This window comes from Helianthus annuus, chromosome 8 (assembly GCF_002127325.2).
Source record: "Helianthus annuus cultivar XRQ/B chromosome 8, HanXRQr2.0-SUNRISE, whole genome shotgun sequence".
Classification (NCBI taxonomy): Eukaryota; Viridiplantae; Streptophyta; class Magnoliopsida; order Asterales; family Asteraceae; genus Helianthus; species Helianthus annuus.
This window is the reverse complement of record NC_035440.2, coordinates 26,019,393-26,040,559: the sequence shown is the minus strand read 5'-3', so window position 1 is coordinate 26,040,559 and position 21,167 is coordinate 26,019,393. Positions and strand designations below refer to the sequence as shown.

At 37.0% G+C, this 21,167-nt stretch overlaps 1 long non-coding RNA gene across 1 annotated transcript; it reads left to right on the top strand.

The window, feature by feature from the left end:
* The first annotated feature begins 7,317 nt into the window (after positions 1-7,317).
* On the top strand, positions 7,318-14,073 carry LOC110870967. The gene is made up of 3 exons (XR_002553388.2): positions 7,318-7,478; positions 13,301-13,468; positions 13,594-14,073. It is a non-coding gene; the product is annotated as an uncharacterized LOC110870967 (long non-coding RNA).
* The last annotated feature ends 7,094 nt before the right edge of the window (positions 14,074-21,167 follow it).

The following is a 21,167-nucleotide window of genomic DNA, read 5'->3' as shown; positions in this document are numbered from 1 at the left end:
TATATAGGGTAAGGTTCATGCGAGAACTACCCTTATTGCGAGAACCGCGAGAACCAATGTGAACACAAAATAAAATCTAAAAAAAAAATCAAAAAAGCACTCAAAAATTTTTTTATTTTTTTTAATATTTTTTTAACAAAAATCGCTATATTTAGTTACAAAAAAAACCTTTTTTTTCGAGTAACAGTTATCCATGCACATGTGCATATGTATCATTACTTCAACAAATTCTGTAATACGTTATCAGTAATAGACAATTGTACTTTAATTTACAATACCATCTGTAATACACTACTTTTTACATTACCAATACTCAAAATGCACATGTGCATCATTAGGTATAACCATGATATAACATATTTTGGTACAAAAAGTTTGTGATTTTGAATGGAGAAGTAGGCCCATATACATGTTTTTTGGTTAGTTATATCAAGTGGTTGATGGTTTGGCTATAGTTGTTACTTTATGAGGTAATATGATGATTGGATGGTATAAATGGTGTTGATATACATGTAATAAAGTGAAAATATTGGTAATGGTATTGTATTATGGATGGTAGGAGGTAATGATATTGTATTATGGATGGTAGGAGGTAATGGTAGTGTATTATGGATGGTATGATATATGAAAGGGAAAGTGTATTCAAAGTAGTGTACCAAAACACCTTATTTCATTTTGATACATATAGATGCACATGTGCATTTCTAATATTGGTAATGTAGAAAGTAGTGTATTACATATGGTAGTGTAAATGAAAGTGCAATTGTCTAATATTTGTAATGAGTTACGAAATTTGTCAAAGAAATGATACATATGCACATGTGCATGTTTGTGTATTATGGATGGAATGATAGATGAAAGAGAAAGTGTACTCAAAGTAGTGTACCAAAACACCTTATTTCATGCTGATACATATAGATGCACATGTGCATTTCTAATATTGTTAACGTAAAAACTAGTGTATTACACGTGGTAGTGTAAATGAAAGTGCAATTGACTAATATTTGTAACGAATTACGGAATTTGTCAAAGAAATGATACATATGCACATGTGCATGGATAACTGTTACTCGATTTTTTTTTCGGAAATTTTTTTTATTTTTTTTATTAACAAAATATAGCGATTTTTCCACAAAAAATAGTAAAAGTAAAAAAAAATTGGGTGTTTTTTGGATTTTTTTAGGAATTACTGTTTGCGTTCACACTGGTTCTCGCGGTTCTCGCAATAAAGGGTGGTTCTAACGGATCTTTCTCCTATGTATATATATATATATATGTAACAAATCTGTATATTTTCAGAAAATATACATTTTATATATCAAAGGTATGTTTTATTTAAAAACATTATTAAACCCTTTTTAAGGCGTGTTTTTCTCCCAAAACATATACAAAACAGTAAAAAGAGGGGTTTAGTGACACTCACCTTGGGGTGCGTATTATAAATAGCGCAATCCCCCAAATTGATTTCTACACGTCCTAATATACGTAGGAACGATTTATCAATCAATATATATCACAAAATTCCTAAGTTCCTCCGTATCTTAGAATTTTCACACAACTTTGAGATTTTCTCAAAAAGTCATTATTTTTGATTATGTTGGCACCTTAATATATATATATATATATATATATATAAGATTTTGCGACTTGAACGATTTTATTGGTGACCATTATCATGTGAATCCGTTAACACTCCCGTTTAAACGTAATATATCTACGATTTGCGCGTCGTAATATATATACATAAACGTACATAGAAACTTAATATCATAACACGTGAAATCTCATTAGCTTATTTATTTTATCATTTTTAAAGCACGTATACATGAAATAACTTATCAAGTTAACATATGTACCAATTTTCATGCTCGACAAACAAGTTACACATTTAATGCGATTTTTACCGATTCTACCGCTTTAAGCACACAAATGTACATGCATAGTCTAAATTCCCGCTATCATGTCAACACTTAACATATTATCATATACACATATCTAAATCACATAACACATTTTTAACACATAAGGTTCACTCATAAATAACCATGCACATTGTAAAACGCGTATTTTAATGATTCAGTAACGTTTTCGGGCGTCGGAAGTCACGTATGACTAACCAAACACCAAGTAAACTTAATATAAGTTAAAATACTTATATTTAAACTAAAAATATCAGTTTACTTATTTATTTAAAAAGTTTTATAAAAATCCTTCGAAAAGCTGATTTTAACCGTTTTACCGCATAGTTTTGCGTTAAACGTTACCATAACCATCCCAACTCGTAACGACTTGATATTTTAAGATAATACATGTTATTTACTGATTAAAATGATGGTTATAATCCGATTAGTGCAGTTTTCATGTAAGTCACATAAATCATGCGATTTCACGTATTTTACAGCACTTTAAGCACTAAGTACAACATGCAAAGCTAGTAAACTTTATGACAAAGTTTTATACTATTTTAACACTTCGAATATTAATATTTTTTGGGTTTAGAATCTGATTAAAATTTATTTTTATCAAATCATCATTTCATGATCATATATCAACATGCATGCTTGAGTACAAGCATCTAATGCACTCATATCATATCATAATCATTTTACATGAAATAAATGCATCCAAGAACATATTTATTTCATGTTCATATAAACCAAAACATGTCTATCACATTATCACCTAATCATGTTTACATAAATGCAAATATTCTTCCATTTATGAACTTGTGACAAAAACCCACATGCATGTATACATATACATATATACATACATACATACATAAACTTCCAAAGTTTCACTTTTTCACATGTTCATCTCAAATCATAAAACCTTTTTAGAACATTCCTTTGATCACACATGCACATCACTTTTCAACATCTTATCAACAAGATCAAATCAAAAATCAAAACTCACATTCTAACATACACACATACATATGTACGGCCCAAGCATACATACACACACACACATACATCCATTTTTATTTTTTTTTCAAAAACCCATTTGTTTTAGTTTTTAAGTTTATGTTTAGATTCAAGAACAAGAGAAACTTCCATCATCATCAAGATCATCAAGAATCAAGAACAAGGTTTTTTTTTTTAAGTGAGTTTTATACCTTCAAGATTTTGATGGGTTTTTAGTAAAGGTTGGTGATATGGAGCTTGATTGTTGCTTAAAACACCTTGAAATCAACTTTAAACCTTTAAATAGACTTGTAAACACCTTGGAATGCCTTCAAATCTTCAAGAACAAGATTGCAATTTTGAAAATGGATGTTGTAAGAGGGTGTTCGGTCGAGCATGTTAGAGAGAGAATGAGAGTTTGATTTTGTTTTGAGATATGTCTTGGATTGTGTAAGATTATGGAAGATTTCATGGAAAGGCATAATCATCACAACACATATTCTAAGGCCAACACATGGACGAGAGAGGAGAGAGAAAGAATTCTTGTGCCAACACTTGTCCCAACTCTCACATTTTTCGTATATACATACATATACATGTATATATATTATATAGATCAAAAACTGGTATTTTACTGGATACCGGGTATTTTATCTAGCGTTTTAATCTCGTTTTCTGACGTTTTATATTATTTTTATCACTCTATAAAAATAAACTCACCAAAATATTACTGAAATAATTATCAGTTGCCTTGACTGGCTGTGTTGACAGTATTTTGTCAGATACGCGTAGTATCGCGCAGTACGCGCTTAAACTAGAAAAGTAGAGTTTCTAAGCGTTTTAATTTATTTTTCCTTCCGGATATTATTTAAAATTACTATTCTAATCATAACGAATTATTTTTAGGATTTTAACATTGATCGGGCGGTCACTGACGTTCGTTTCGCATTTTGTTCGTTATTGCGATAAGCGTTTATTTTATTGTTGCCAACATAATTTTTTTCAAAGTTTGGATTTACCAACACATCAAATATCACACATAAACATTAATATCAGTCAAATACAGCTTTTTATTCATTCATGACACGTGTTACATTTGTACGGTACAGCCTAAATAGTCGGGTGTCACACTCGCGGCCCGCGAAAGAAAACAGATAACCTGTCACGCCCCGCGACAGGCTCATATGCTATGCTGGAAAAATCTTGTTATTTGCAGTTTCAACTTACAGACTTGGTCATACACATTATAAACACCCTAAAACTAACTCATTTCATGTTTTTATGAAATGTAGGTATATTGTATGATACCGGAGGACGATCAAGCTTGATGAAGAACCGAACACGATAAAAATTCAAGCTTCCGCTTAATGATTCGTCGTTACGTTTTTAAGCGGCGAATGTTTTACAGAATGTTGAATTGTTTTATTTCTTAAAAGTTATTAAGAAATATGTAATTTGTAAGTATGTGTAAGCGCATTTACACGATTATAGTTGAAAACTATATAAAAATCGTATAAACCATGTAAGGGTCTTACAGGATGAAATTTAATATTAGCTCATTATTCACTTATTTATTTAATTAATATAAGATAAGTTTGGAAGTGAGGCGAGAAAATCATAAAATAAATGCCTACAATGAAAGACAAGTGTCACACATTAATGTTTTATTATATAGTATAGTATAGATATAGTTTTAGATTGATATAAATAGATTATTCTGTTGTAACAAAATTTGTTAATGAAGTCTCAATAAATTTAACCCTTTATTTAAAACTTGTAAATGTATAAATGATAAATAATATTAGTTAATTTTATTTTAAGTTTCGTAAAATCTATTTGATACAAACTAAACAAAACGTTCAAATATATAGCTAATATCAAATTAGATAACTAAGTTTGAATTTGAAGTAAATAGATAAATATAAAAGTAATAATTAAATTAAATTATATTTAGTAGGAGGGTTATTTATAATTAAATAGAAGAGATTAAACTAAAATAATAATTATCCATAAGACATGGCCTAGTAGGATGACAAGTATCTCCCAAATGGTTTCTTTTATTATATAGTATAGATGAATAAGTATTAATGTATATGTAATTATAAAAGAATAATAATTAATTATTATAGACAAAATTGCACAAATCAACCTTTATGTTATACCTAAACTGCACTTCATACGTTTCACTATGAAATCGGCCAAACCCAACCTTTACGTTCATGTTTTGCTATAGAGTATAACCTTTAACACAAACGACGTTTGTTTTCTTGGTTAACTGCCGTCACATGCAATGCATGTGAGGGTATTAATGTCATTTCAGTTCAATCCCACCAACAACCTAATAATTACCGTATTCTCCCGTCATATGTACTTAACCACCTCCATAACTCTCACCGGCGATCTGTTCTCCGGCCACACCTAAAGCCATCAAGTTCACACTTTCACCGGAATTCTTCTTTGTTTATACTTCATCGTTCGTCGTATATGTTTTCGTTTACCGTTTGTGCTATCGATCTATATTATATGTTGTTAAACTTGTATCTACGACAATTTTTGTCTATTCGTGTGTGTAGATCTGGTTATTTTCTCAATTTTAAGCCCAGAATCGGATGTTGTTACTGTTTGTTTGATAAGATTTTGTTATTTAGGCAATTTTATGTAGTTGTACTGTTTCTATAAGAATTTCAGTTTGAATTGATGTCATTCATGTTGTGTTTGTAATTGAGCATTAATTTTTAAATCTGATGTGAAGTAGAAAGTGTTGTTTAGCACAGTAAATTTTATAGTTATAATAAGAATAGAGTAGGATTAATTGTGCTGTTAAAATCTATGAAAAATAGGTAGTAGATATTGGCTAATGTTGTTCAATAGGATACAAAATTGGTAGTTTGGATGTTCACTCTTACTGGATTTCGTGTTCACAATCGAAACTTATAATTGTACGTTTGGTCAGATTTTGTTGTTATTTCAGTTGTTTAGCTATTTTGCGTAGTTGTGGTGTTTCTAATATAAAAATTTTAGTTTGAATTGGATGTCATTCATGATTTCATGTTGCGTTTGTGATGGAGCATTGATACAGAATTTTAGTCTGAATTGGATGTCATTCATGATTTCATGTAGTTATGGTGTTTATAATATAAGGATCTTAATTTGAATTGGTTGTCATTCATGATTTCATGTTGCTTATTGAGCATTGATGTAGAGTTTAAAACCTGATGTGAAGTAGAAAGTGTTCAAATCCGATGACAGCTTTGTATCCGGTTAGATTCAGTTGTATCTGCCTTGGTTTTTGCTAGAATAGAGCTCGATTCAATGTTCAAGGTGGTTAACGATGGTATAGGGTGGTAGCAGGTGGTGGAAAACGATGGGGATGTCTGATGTCGGTTGAAGGATTGGTTGCAGCTTGGTTTGGTGTGGGATTGTTTGATGCGAATTTTTAGAGAGAGAAAGAGATCAGAGAGAGAGAGAGAGAAGCGGTAAATTCATCGGGATTCTAACGGCGGTTAGTGGTGGCGGCTAGGTGGTTGTGGTGGGTGGGTTGGCAACGAAGGTGTTGCAGGTGGGTGGCGGGTGGGGGTTGTGGTGGGTTTGGTTGCAGGTGGTGATGGTAGTTGTAGATGATGAAAGGTGGTGGCGGTGGTGATGACGGCGGTTGTTGATTTGGAGATGGTGGTGGAGGGTTGTTGAATAATAATATTTTTTAAAATTATTTTGTTTTATTTTTTAATAATACTAAATAACCAAGGTAAAAAGACTAGAATACCCCTGGGTGATCAGATTTAACCAAAAAATAAACTGTGTTAGGCTGAAAGGACATACCGTGCAAGATGTGCAAGATTTTGAAACATTAAGTACAAAACCCGTCAATTTTAAAGAAAAGCACACCGCCTGTAATTTGATGTAAACATAAAGGACAAAACCTGTAATTTGCTCTACAAATAAATATTAATGCATAATCAAGTTACAAATCAATAATATACATAATATTCAGTTTTAAGCTCTTTATCTTATAAATAAATATTAATGCATAATCAAGTTGAAAATTAATAATATACATAATATTAATGCATAATATTCCGTTTTAACCTCTTAATCTTATACATAAATATAAGAGAAACAAATGCATGATCACAATTAGAAGTTTTAACAAGCTTTCTAGAATGGTTGTTTGTTAGACAAGTCAAATTATTGTAGCCAAAACACAAATTGCCTGAATAAAGCAAAAAAAAAAAAAAAACTTTCATAATGTATACATACATGTTACATGATACTAAAAAGATAGAATGTGTGTATGTTTCATGGTGTATGCATGCTTGTTGATCATATGCCTCACAACAAGAAAATGACAATAGAGGGGATTCATCTAGTGCAGTTTCCTCTTTCTATATATCATCTTCCTAATTTACGATTTCCTTCTATCATCTCTCCCCATCTTTCCATCCTTTCTACTATCACTTCATTCAAGTACCTCTTTAACTTGAATCCACACCTCTATAACCTCGTGGCCTCTGATTTTTTCAATTAAAACCATTACCACGTTGTTCTAGGCTTTGCTACCGGAGTGGAACAAAGGTAGTGGTAGGTTTTGATTTCTTGTGTATTTTTATCACTTAAATGTTAAGATATAGCTCATCAAACTAGAATTCTTTTTTGGGCATGAAATCACACATAGCCTATGTTATTAATTTAAAAAAAATTTCCTTCAATTTCCCATAAAACTTTTGTTGAAAATTAAGGAGACACCGCTAACATAAATTATTATTATTGTGTCTGTAGACCGTGGGGTATGGTGGGGCTTGAGTTGGGTTTGGGTTGGAGCATGAGTTGACACGTCGAATGGGAGCCCCCTCACCGCCTAGTGACATGTCCGCGGGGTATAGCGGGGCGTGGGTTGGGTGCACCGCGTGGCAGATTAATAAAAAAAATTACAAAAAATTTTTAAAATTCACACAACATTTATAAAAAAACCTACAATTTCATTAAAATTTTAAAAATTACATAATCCTAAAAATTACATAATTTCTAGAAATTACAAAATAACAAACCTATAGCGTTAGATAAACTTCAAAAAGGGTGATCTTGTCGAACGCCTTTCGCTCCTTGCCTCGAAACTCTATGTTCGCAACCGTCACCCGGTCCTCGTGGGGTAGCCAAACGGTTTGAATTTAAAATTCAAACTTTCAAATGGCCGTTATGACATGGCGGGGTCAGCGAATGGGAGGCAGCCTGCTAGGATGTCAAGACCGCCCCACGCCCGTCTTGAAACCCAAGCTCCAAAGGCCACGTCCCAACCCAAGCCCACCCGAAGTGATGGCTTGGGCTTTTTACCCCAACCCATGCCCTAACCCAAGCCCCAGTCGTATACTACCATCTTTCCTTCCCCGAGTTTGTTTGTTACCTAGGTTCATTCTTTCTCTTTGATTACATTCTTTCTCTAAACTCTTTTATTTGCAAAGAATCTCTTTCACACAACTTGAAGAATCTCTTTCACACAACTTGATTTCTTAAAGAGAATATCTAATGAGTTAACTGCCATTTTCGTCCCTGTGGTTTGGTCACTTTGGCCATTTCAGTCCATTTTTTTAAAAATGCGCCATTTTTCTCCCCGACGTTCTGGAAAGGTGCCATTTCAGTCCAAAAATCATAACCCAGTTAAGTTGGTTAGTAAATAAGGACTGATTGTGTAAATTTGTAACATAAAGGACTGATTGTGTAAATTTGTAACACCACCACCACTAGCCCTGCCACCACCACCACTCCGCTGCCACCACCACCACCACAGCCCTGCTACCACCACCACTCCGCTGCCACCACCACCACCGCCACCGCCACCACAGCCCTGCCACCACCACCACTCCGCTGCCACCACCACCACTGCCATCACCACCACCACACACTCTCTCTCTCTCTATGCTCTGCAATCACCACCACCATCACCTTTACCTCTCTACTCCAGTGACCGGAGTAAATCCGACCATCTTTCCGACACCCCACACCCCCACGTGTTAATCTTCTGTTTCTGTCGATCTGGGTCGAATTGAAACGGACATCTGAAGTTCCTTAGATCCCCACAAACATTTTACACCCCTCACAATGCTCAAACACATCGATTTTAGCCGGAACCAAACCTGCAACTTCGCCGGAATCTTCACAGTGGCCGGAATCAGTCAACACGTCGTTCCAGCCGTTAACGGTTCGTTTTTCTTGTTCCGGTTCATTCGTTTATACTTGTACAATGTTTGCACCAGGTTAATTGGAATATAACCTGATTTTGGTCGTTAATTTGAGCCGTTGACTTTCCTGTTTGACCTTCTGTTGACCGCTTTGGGGGAGATGACACTGTTGACATCTGTGGTGGCAGCGGAGTGGTGGTGGTGGCGGTGGTGGTGGTGGCAGGGCTAGTGGTGGTGGTGTTACAAATTTACACAATCAGTCCTTTATGTTACAAATTTACACAATCAGTCCTTATTTACTAACCGACTTAACTGGGTTATGATTTTTGGACTGAAATGGCACCTTTCCAGAACGTCGGGGAAGAAAATGGCGCATTTTTGAAAAATGGACTGAAATGGCCAAAGTGACCAAACCACAGGAACGAAAATGATAGTTAACTCATATCTAATTAACAATCTCACCTACTAAAGCTTGTATATAATATTCATACATATAAATCATGTTAACTTCCAAACTTAATTTTTGGGTTACAAATAAAATATGGCCTATGTACCAAGATAGTTTTTGTCATGCCCGCGTTTGGGGGTACTAAGTCAAATATTTCTTTCTCATAATATGTATGTCTGTGTTTCGTTTACTTGTACATACTACTCATAACACGATCTCAAAAAATACATCGAGTCAACCAATTAAAACAAAATACTATCATACTTTTGCGAAAAAATTAAAACAATGGAAAAACTACCGCTTGACACGAATAAAAATTACACTGAGCCAACCAATTAAAACAAAACACTTCCATAGTTTTGTCAAAAAAAAAAAAAAAAAAAAAAAAAGCTAAAACGATGGCATGCCTGTAATTTTACACCGAGGCAAAATCATATTTTGACAGAGAAAAAAAAAACAAAAACAATGACAAAACTATATATTTTAGTTGAGTGCAAAATTGTAATTTGACTGGAAGGAGGAAAACAAAACCGATGACAAAACGCTAAATTTAAACAATGTACAATAGTAATTTTGTTTGACCAATGGAAAAGTGTCGAAGAATATTCCACATCTTGAGTTTGTATATATAACTACTTAATGCCTCGTCCACGTTGTGGGGCGATGACCGAATAATTCTCAACCAATTAAAAAGCTAGCACTGTATTTTATTTTGAACTAGGGCAAAATCATAATTTTGAACCGATGGTAAAATCGTAATTCTGAACCAGGGGAAAACCATATTTTTATTTTGAACTGTGGGCGAAAACGCATTTTTGAAATGAGGGTAAAATCATAATTTTAAGCGGGGGCAAAAGCATATGTTTATTTTTAGGGGGGGGGGGGAACGTAATTTTAAAGTGAGTGTAAAATAATAAACTGGTGTAAAATCGTAATTTTTAGCTAGGGGAAAAACATATTTTTATTTTTAACTGGGGCAAAACAGTAATTTTGGCTGAGGGTCAAATCGTATTTTTTCTATGGACGGCAAAATCGTAATTTTGAGCTGGGGGCAAAAGGGTAAATATATTTTTAACTGGGGGCAAATACGTAATTTTGAACGGACGGCAAAATCATAATTTTAAAGCGGGAATAAAATCATAAGTTAATTTGGCCCAATAGGGAAGTGCCAGGCAGGTGCCTGACACTATTCCCCTTGCCGCCCCTTTCCTCCAATCAATGGGAGGAACTATTCCCGCCGAGCTTTGTATTTGTTGTGTTTAGGTAATATTATATTATAATATATTATATTATATTGATTGATGGGTGGGGTTCTGCTACAAAGTCAATATTTTCTACAAAGTGTACAAAGTCATAAAACATCACAATTTTAGCCATAAAACACACTCAAAACCCACAAATAATAGAGTGAAGATCACTAAAACACAATATCCAAACCCTAACAGTCCATAAAAACTTTAAACACACCATCGTAGAACTATGAACATAAAACACAACATGATAATCAAGATAAAACACACTAATATTAGTCATTCGATAATCAAAGCCTTATCATCCAAAACACAACACAAAACTCACAAATATGACGTTTTAGTAATCTTCACTTTGTTATTTGTGGGTTTTGAGAGTATTTTATAACTTTTTTACACTTTGTAGGAAAAATAGACTTTGTAGCCAACTCTCACCGTTAATTGATATGATTTATTTGTACAAACCCTGATGGTTCTAGATGTTTGCTTTATGAGAACTAGCACATGGAACAAATACCCTTATGGGTATGCCATATAAATTTTCTTTAATTGTTCCTATATGTTGAATTGTTGATTCAAGTTTTGTGGCTTTTGGTTTAGTTTTCTTGTATCGTTCGATTTGGAGTAATAATTACCTTTTATGTGAAGATTTGAACAATTGTAACCTCCATAAAAGGTGTTGGGAATATTTGTGTCCATTTTTAAGAGTAATATTTATCTCTATTAATATTATCTTCATACTATTCATCATGTAACATGTATCAAAGTTTAATATACTTTCATTCTTCGTTTGATAAAAAATACTCTGAATAAAATGATGTCGAACTTATATTATAATGTTTCGGGGTTAATATCAAAATTAAAAATCAAAGTGATTCGATAATTGGAACACTATTGGGATTTCGATGTTTTGGTGCTAGTCGTTTATAATATTTATTTTTATTAAAGGGTTGTTTATGAAGGATTTACCATGGCTATTTGGAAAGTATTATTCTCAATATATAGTGGTCATCATCTCTAATTGTCATGTAATCCATTCAAAGTTCGATTTTGAAATTTGCAACAATTTCTTTTTATATGTTTTTAGTTCATTCATTGAAAGCGAATGAACAACATTCATATCGGAAATTATATTACACATTACAAGGCTAGAAGAAATATATCTTTCTATAACTTTAAATGGTTTGTTTTTTTAAATTTGTAACAATTTCTTTTATAAATTTGATTTTGTTAATTGTGGATCATCCAGTTATATGCTTGATGACAAGGAGATGGGTTGAAAAGGGTTAAATTTTCAATATAAATTGTGGGATTAACTAGTTAAAGTGTCAAGTTTTCACATATAACTTGTGTTGTTATGTTCGCGTAAATTTGTGTCATGTTGACATGTTTTTAAACAAGTTCGTATCTAGAAAAAATGACACGATTAGCTATCGTGTCGTGTTCATATCTAGCACCTCAGATCATCGTGTCTTAGCATGACATGTCCTATCGTATCATATTGTATTCGACCTGTTATGCTAGGCCTAGGCATCAGGGAGATTGGAACTAGTCAATTCATGTGGAAAAGTTTGGACGTGAGCATCACGGAAAAGCTAGGGACTAATGATAGACATCCGAATAATGACCACGTATATTGGGTCTATGCATGTATGAAGGATCCATCGACTAAGCAGCATTTAGTAGGGAACACCTTTGGCATTGAGACCACATATATATCTCGATTACAAATGGACTTTGTTCATTTGTCCTTTAACTACATGCATGGAGACTTTCTAATTACGCATGCTAGTCGAGTTTCTTCTTCATTGAACATGAACTTGTAAGGGTATCATTGCTTAGTATCAACTCGAACTTGATTTTAAACAATTTGTTATAATTTGTTTTGTGAACACATAAGTCATGTTTGAAATTATATGTTATCTTTTGTCTATAATATTTTGTTTCCATCTGTTTTTGCTCCTCATGAAATTTTCTAGATTCATCACTGGGTGCAACATAAGATAACTACAACAATGAATGATTTAACAACACATGTTATACTAGAATTTGGATTTGCATAGAAGGGTGTAGTTTTCGCTAACCGAGTAGATCAAGACCATATTATGATTGGTCAAAGAAGACAAATCTACTTCTTTATTTCAAACGACAAATGTGCATCTGCCAAGTGAGATCTTATACACAAACTTAGTTATAGTATAATTACAAAAGATAACCCAACATAACATCAATCTAGTAAATATATGTATATAGTTACATAACAAACTCAGTTCGTCTATTCAGTTGTTATAAAATCCATGATTTTAAAAATGTGTTTGACCCTTTGTTCTAATCTTTTTTTTTATCACGCATGACCTCCCATTTTTCATTCTTAACCATAAAAATACAAACACACTTCTTGACTTTAATCTTCACATCAAAACAGTGCCCGTCCAAAATAGATTCGTGTTATATACTTTTTTCATGTTATGAAGAATGGGTCGTGACCTCTGTTTATAATGTTATTGCATGCAACTTGCATAGGTACAATTAGACTTCAAAAGGATAACTTGGAGTATTTGTTTCCGCAAAAGCTTAGTGGTGAAAATAACCTTACCGGCGTAGGGTTTGTTATCACACTGATTCTGTTGGTTATCTTCTTAATTTTGCTATGCTTATATACCATTGAAGATGAGAACCCGTGGATTCCAGGTTAGTCTTATGTTGTAGTATATGTTACTACCTTGCCAATTTATGAAATTCTAAGTTTTTTCTTATGATTTTCTATCCATGTGTGGCTGTGATACTGATGATCATTTTGGTGATCTTATTGATAGTGATCGGGATACCCTACAAAGAGGATACAAGTACCGAGATATTCAATGCTTCAGTATACATATTACCTTTGGGTTTTATGTATACTTTTGTGGATATGGAATGATGCCATTCTTTTACCTGCATATGCGTGAGACAAAAACACTATGGAATAATCGTCTTTGTGATGCAAGAGCTCTATTTAGACATTTCTGTATCTTCTTTGGCAAGTCTTTTAATCATCTAGTTTTTAACTTTTTCCTTGATTTGTATGTCACGGAATAGAATATTGATAAGCACAACTTTGTATGTCGGCGTTGCGTCCGTGGGATATATAATATTTGGTGATGACGTCCAACTGGCGCTCAAGCTAAATCTCCTGCAAAAGTAGACATGTCACCACTAAAATTCATATTATCTTGCGTTGTAATATATGTCACGGTATGTGATTATATTGTGTTAAAGAGATTTTTATTTGACAAATATACGAATTTTTTATTTCATATTTGTTTACTATTCTTTTTATTTTTGTAAGTGGTTAATCATATGATTTATGTTGAACATATCACAAGTGGTAAAGTACTACATTAAATTCATACCACAAGATTCTACCCTTCAACAAACATACCAGATCGTAATCATTTTGGTCTTGGTTAAGTTCACGGTACTTCCATAGGGCTAGGGGGTCTTCCTCTGAGTTTTGTAATGTAAAACATTGGATTTTGGGATGCCCCTTTCCCTGGCGATTTTTCGTTCAAGATCCGCCAATGGTCGTTGTAGTTGCCTTACCGGTTAAGTCGTCAGAGTAGGTAAACCAAAGAAAAAAGAGGAAAAACGCGACACCTCCATGCACCATTTAAATATCATCCTCTACAACCCGTCTATACCACCGCCTTTCACCACCATTGAACAACCGGAAAAAGCGACCACCCTCCATCGCATCTGTGACAACTCGAGTTTCCAAGATTCCATCTTCACATTAATTGCACGTTAATTGTTTAGTTGTTTGCTTACGTGACTTGTTTGCCTTGTAAGTGTACACTGGACTATAAGTTAGATGGTTGTTTGATTTGTTATCTGTTTAATGTGATTAAAGTGTTGGGTTACATGAACATGAACTTGTATACTGTTGAGATTAGAACTATACCCGACGAAACAAAGTGTTTCGCCATAAACCACGACGACGAAACAGATGACGAAACAGGTGTGTTTCGTCACACACACCTCGACGAAACGGGTGTTTCGCCGGCCCATTATTTCGCCGAAGCCCATTAAGGGCCCAGTACGTTACGCGGATACTTATTGGGTATGCTGCTTCATTCGTCACACTGTTAGCAGTTTAGAAACCCTAGAACTCTCTCTCCCTATTGACGGCGATTGTGTGCTCTCGGAGCCATCTATAATCAATCAAATCATTCTTTCTGTTCATCGCGGTTAGTGTTTAAACCCTTGCATGATTGTTTGCTTGAAATCATTAACTATTAATCGAAATCGTTAGGGATTGATGCTAAGTAATGTTTATGTTCATGTATAGATGATGAATTGTCTATATTAGGATCTAGTTTATCGGTTACAGTTTCGTTTGTCGAGATCGGATTGCTTGTTGTTGATGATCAGAATAGGATGTTGATATTGATGAATCTGTGAATGTACTCTCATGTAATGGCCAGCATATATGCTAGATTGTCTAAGGTTAACACATGATTATGTTATGATTGGTATAATAAACGGTATCGATGATTGCTGTATGAGTGTATGATTTCCCGTATGATGATGACCTTGTAGACGAAACGCAAATCACGGCGAAATAGGGGGTGTTTCGCCGAGAGTAAATATGACGAAACGGAGGGTGTTTCGCCGATGATGATCACGATGAAAGGGATGGGTTTCGTCGAAGGGTTGCACGACGAAACAAGTGTGTTTCGTCAAATGGGTAAACTGCATAATGAACTCATTTAAGTCTGTTAGGGGTTAACTGGGTTAGCTAACTGTTGTTAAAGGATAAGCATGATTTTGCATGAACTTATATAACTGATAAATGCTATGTGATTACTTGCATGTATGTGATGATCTTGCCTATTAGTCGAACATGTGAATGTCAACTGATTTTGTATACGTGCATACCATAGGCTTTGACTGATTAATTGGAACCAAGTAGTTAATCAAACCAAGCAAACCAAGGTGAGTTCACACTCTTACCAAGGCATGGGATTCCCGGTGGGTTGGGAATGGGATTTGTATGACTAGCCGTACTTTCATCACTACTAGACTACTTATCACCGTCCTCGGTTTGGGAAGGACACCAGTGTTAGAACCTACGTAAACCTACGTACTATTGTCCTCGGTTTGGGAAGGACACCAGTGTTAGAACCTACGTAAAACCTACGTACTATTGTCCTCGGTTTGGGAAGGACACCAATGTTAGAACCTACGTAAAACCTACGTACTATTGTCCTCGGTTTGGGAAGGATACCAGCGCTAAACCTACGTACTCGCTACGTACTACTGTCCTCGGTTAGGGAAGGGCACTTATGTAAAACCTACGTAAACTCAAACTTACCACTGTCCTCGGATTGGGAAGGACACCTATAGACACGACTAGTCTAGTACATACAACATGGGAAGCCTCCACTCATTATTGTAAAGGTTTGGGAACAAGGGTGCTGGGTAACGCATGGTTATGAAACGAGCTTACAATTTCTGAAACGAACTCATTAACTGAACAATCAACTGTGAACTCGCTCAACTTTGTTGTTGACTCTCTGTTACATGCCTTGCAGGTCGTTAGGTACTCATGGAGCTTGCACAGGGAGGCGCGGTCGTTGTGGGACATGGACGGTGGATGCCATGCTAGAAATATTATAACATTTCAAACTTAATACTTATGTTTGGGTTTTCACATTTATGCTTCCGCTAAACACTTAACTATGTTTTGTTTTGAATACCTTTCGTATTGTTGAATTGAATTTCATTTATTACTTACAATGTTCAATATGATTGGTGGCTTGATCCTGGTCAGTCACACCTCCAAGCGGTGATACTCCGCGTGTGGATTTTGGGGGTGTGACAGATTGGTATCAGAGCCATTGGTTATAGTGAACTTGGTTTTAATAAGGGAAAAGTTTTTATTAAAACCAGACTATAACCTGTACAGTGCTCAACAATCCACAACGACGCTTCGCTCCACGTGCAAGACTCACATTTCTAGGTGATATGGTTTATGTTTTATTGCCTACTTGCTAGTTACATAGAACTTTGCTCATGGTATGCATAGATAAATGTAGCAACTATCGTTTGAAACACATGTGTGCTTACTCTCTTCTGTCATCGCATTTTTGCGAACCTCTCTCACTCATGTTTCCCTTATGTTATGAAGATCATGAGTGGACGTGTCAACATAACTCAAGCCCAGTTGACGGCTTTGATTAACCAACAAGTTGCTGTGGCACTTGCAGCCGCTCAAGCAGGAGGTATATGCTGCAGTCGCAACTCACTCTAGGATCTTTAGATCCTACCCTCATAAACCAACTCTTGTGTTTAACCTTGTCCTGTCCTTATACACAACAGGTCAGAACGCTCAGCCACCTGTTTGCACATTCAAGACGTTTATGGATTGTCGTCCTAGTACTTTCAGTGGCACTAAAGGGGCAGCTGGACTCCTCCACTAGTTCGAGAAGCTCGAATCGGTCTTCGAGATGTGTGAATGCCCTGAGGCTCGTAGGGTGAAGTATGCCACTGGTACTCTCGAAGGCATTGCGCTGACTTCGTGGAATGTGCAAGTTCAGATGCGCTGGGGTTGGCGGCTGCTAATGCCACCCCATGGAACGACTTCAAGGAATTGATAAAGCGAGAATACTGCACTAATGACGACATCCACAAGTTAGAAGTGGAGTTCTTTAACCTGAAGATGACGGGGTCAGAGATAGAGGCGTATATGAAAAGGTCAAACGAGCTGGACATCTTGTGTCCAACTATGGTGGACCCTCCTATCAAGCGCATTGAGTTGTACCTTAAAGGCTTAGTACCAGAGATTCAAAGCCATGTGACCTCCGCTAACCTTGCTACCATCCAGGATGTTACTCGTCTTGCTCATCGTCTCGCAGACTAGGCAGTGGAAAAGAACAAGCTGCCTAAACGTATCAGTGCTGCTACCACTACTACTACTTCTGCCATTCCTAGTGACAACAAGCGAAAATGGGATGGAGATTCCAACAAGGGTTCGACTACATTTCAGTCCCAGGCACAGCAACGAAAGAATGAAGACTACCAGAGTCCTGGTCAGCAATCTTCTGGTAGTCAGGGGCAGGGTGGATATCGAGGAAATCACCCAAAATGCAATAGATGCAATAGACACCACAGTAGTCAGTGCAACAGGGGACGTTGTCAGAGGTGTCTCAAGATGGGTCATGAAGCCAAGGATTGCAGGAGCTCACGGCCTGCAAATCAGAATCGCCAGCAGCAACAGCAAGCACCGCATAATCAGCAACGGCAACAGGGCAACAAGGGATGCTTTCATTGTGGCGCTGAAGGTCACTTCAAGAGACACTGCCCACAGCTAAATCAGAATCAGAATCAGAACCACAACCAAGGAAACGGGAACAATAACGGGAACAACAATGGGGGAAACAATGATAACAATGGTGTTAGGGGTCGTGCCTTTGTGCTGGGTCAGGGCGAAGCAAGGAATGATCCTAACGTGGTGATGGGTAAGTTCCTTCTCGAGGACTTTTATGTTACTGTTTTATTTGATTCGGGTGCCGATACCAGTTATTTGTCTCTAAAAGTTACTCAAATGCTCAAGCGCACACCAACACTTTTGAACACCAAGCATGTCGTAGAGTTAGCAAATGGTAAAAGTCTAGAGGCCACACACATAGTTCAGGGTTGTAATCTTGTCCTCGCTGGTCAGACCTTCTCTATCGATCTCATTCCTATAGTTCTGGGTAGTTTCGACATCGTCATCGGGATGGATTGGTTGTCCCAACAACAAGCAGAGATCCTATGCAAAGAGAAGATTGTTCGTATTCCCCGTTCTGGTCAAGAACCTCTCGAAGTTCAAGGCGACAAGAGTGGTGCCGTGGTGGGCATCATCTCCTTTCTTAAGGCCCAGAAGTGTCTGCGAAAGGGCCACACCGCTATTTTAGCACTAGTTACTGACGCATCAACGAAAGAGAAGAGAATAGAGGATATTCCAGTAGTACGTGATTTTCCTCAAGTGTTTCCTGAAGATTTACCTGGACTACCGCCTCATCGCCAGGTCGAATTCCAGATCGAGCTAGCTCCTGGAGCAGCACCCATAGCTCGAGCACCTTATCGCTTAGCTCCATCGGAACTGGAAGAACTATCTACACAACTACAAGAACTCTTGGATAAGGGTTCATACGTCCTAGCTCTTCGCCTTGGGGAGCTCCAGTGTTATTTGTGAAGAAGAAAGACGGTACCTTCCGTATGTGCATAGATTACCGCGAACTTAATAAGGTGACCGTGAAGAATCAATATCCTCTTCCATGCATTGATGACTTGTTCGACCAGCTGCAAGGGTCGAGCTACTACTCAAAGATTGATCTGAGGTCAGGCTACCATCAACTGAGAGTCCGGGACGAGGACGTCTCCAAACAGCATTCAGAACTCGCTACGGCCACTACGAGTTTCTGGTCATGCCATTCGGGCTGACAAACGCGCCTGCAGTCTTCATGGATCTTATGAACAGAGTGTGCAAGCCTTACTTGGATAAGTTTGTTATTGTATTCATCGATGACGTTCTGATCTACTCTAAGAGTCAGGAGGAACACGAGCAGCATTTACGACTTATTTTGGAACTTCTTCGAACAGAACAGTTATATGCCAAGTTTTCGAAATGCGACTTCTGGCTTCGTGAAGTCCACTTTCTAGGTCATGTGGTAAACATGGATGGGATTCACGTTGATCCATCCAAGGTAGACTCGATCAAGAACTGGCCTGCACCTCGTACACCAACAGAAATTCGCCAATTCTTGGGTTTGGCGGGCTACTACAGAAGGTTCATCAAGGATTTCTCTAAGATTGTGCAACCTCTCACCTCACTAACGCAGAAGGGCGTCACTTATCGTTGGGGTAATGCACAGGAATCAGCATTTCAGCACTTAAAGGATAGACTTTGCAGCGCACCTATTCTTTCATTGCCAGAGGGCACAGTTGACTTTGTGGTTTACTGCGACGCATCAATTCAGGGTCTTGGTTGTGTATTGATGCAACGGGATAAAGTCATTGCGTACGCCTCACGCCAACTTAAAGTTCATGAAAGGAACTACACTACACATGATCTGGAGCTGGGAGCTGTTGTCTTCGCGCTAAAGATATGGAGACATTACCTGTACGGTACCAAATGCACCATTTACACCGATCACAGGAGTCTCGAGCATATCTTCAAACAGAAGGAATTAAACATGCGTCAACGTCGACGGGTCAAGCTTTTAAACGACTACGAATGCGCGATCAAGTACCATCCGGGCAAGGCTAATGTTGTGGCCGACGCCCTCAGTCGAAAGGATACTACACCTAGGCGCGTGCGAGCATTACAACTCACCATTCAGTCTAGTCTTCCTGCACAGATACGAGATGCTCAGGTAGAAGCGTTGAAACCAGAAAACGTCAGGGCTGAAGCCTTACGCGGCTAACGGTTAGAACAAAAGGAAGACGACGCCTACTATGTAACAGAACGCATTTGGGTCCCACATTATGGAAACTTACGCGAGCTAGTGATGGATGAAGCACATAAGTCTCGCTACTCAGTACATCCAGGTTCGGATAAGATGTACCACGATCTCAGAACTACGTATTGGTGGCCTAGCATGAAAGCCCATATAGCAACTTACGTCAGCAAATGTTTGACTTGTGCGAGAGTCAAATCGGAATATCAGAAACCATCGGGCCTACTCCAGCAACCAAAGATACCACAATGGAAATGGGAAGAAATTTCCATGGATTTTGTTACTGGCCTGCCTAGATCTCAACATGGAAATGATACTATCTGGGTGATCGTGGATCGACTCACAAAGTCTGCACAGTTCTTGGCTATCAAAGAAACAGACAAGTTCTCTACTTTAGCAGACATTTACCTAAAAGAAGTAGTTACGAGGCACGGGGTGCCAACCTCCATTATTTCCAATCGTGATGCGCGTTTTACTTCTAAACTATGGCAAGCGATGCACAAATCTTTTGGCTCACGATTAGACATGAGCACAGTTTATCACCCTCAGACGGATGGGCAGTCTGAGCGCACTATTCAAACCCTAGAAGACATGCTCCGGGCATGTGTAATCGATTTCGGCAACGGCTGGGAAAAAATCTCCCGTTAGTGGAGTTTTCGTACAACAACAGTTACCACACCAGCATTCAAGTCGCTCCATTTAAGGCATTGTACGGGCGTAAATGCCGATCACCTCTTTGTTGGGCAGAGGTGGGTGATAGTCAGATCACTGGTCCAGAACTTGTAGTAGACGCAACAGAAAGAATTGCTCTGATACGACAACGAATGGCGGCAGCTCGTGACCGTCAGAAAAGCTACGCTGATAAGCGCAGGAAACCACTCGAGTTCCAGGTTGGGGATCGAGTGCTA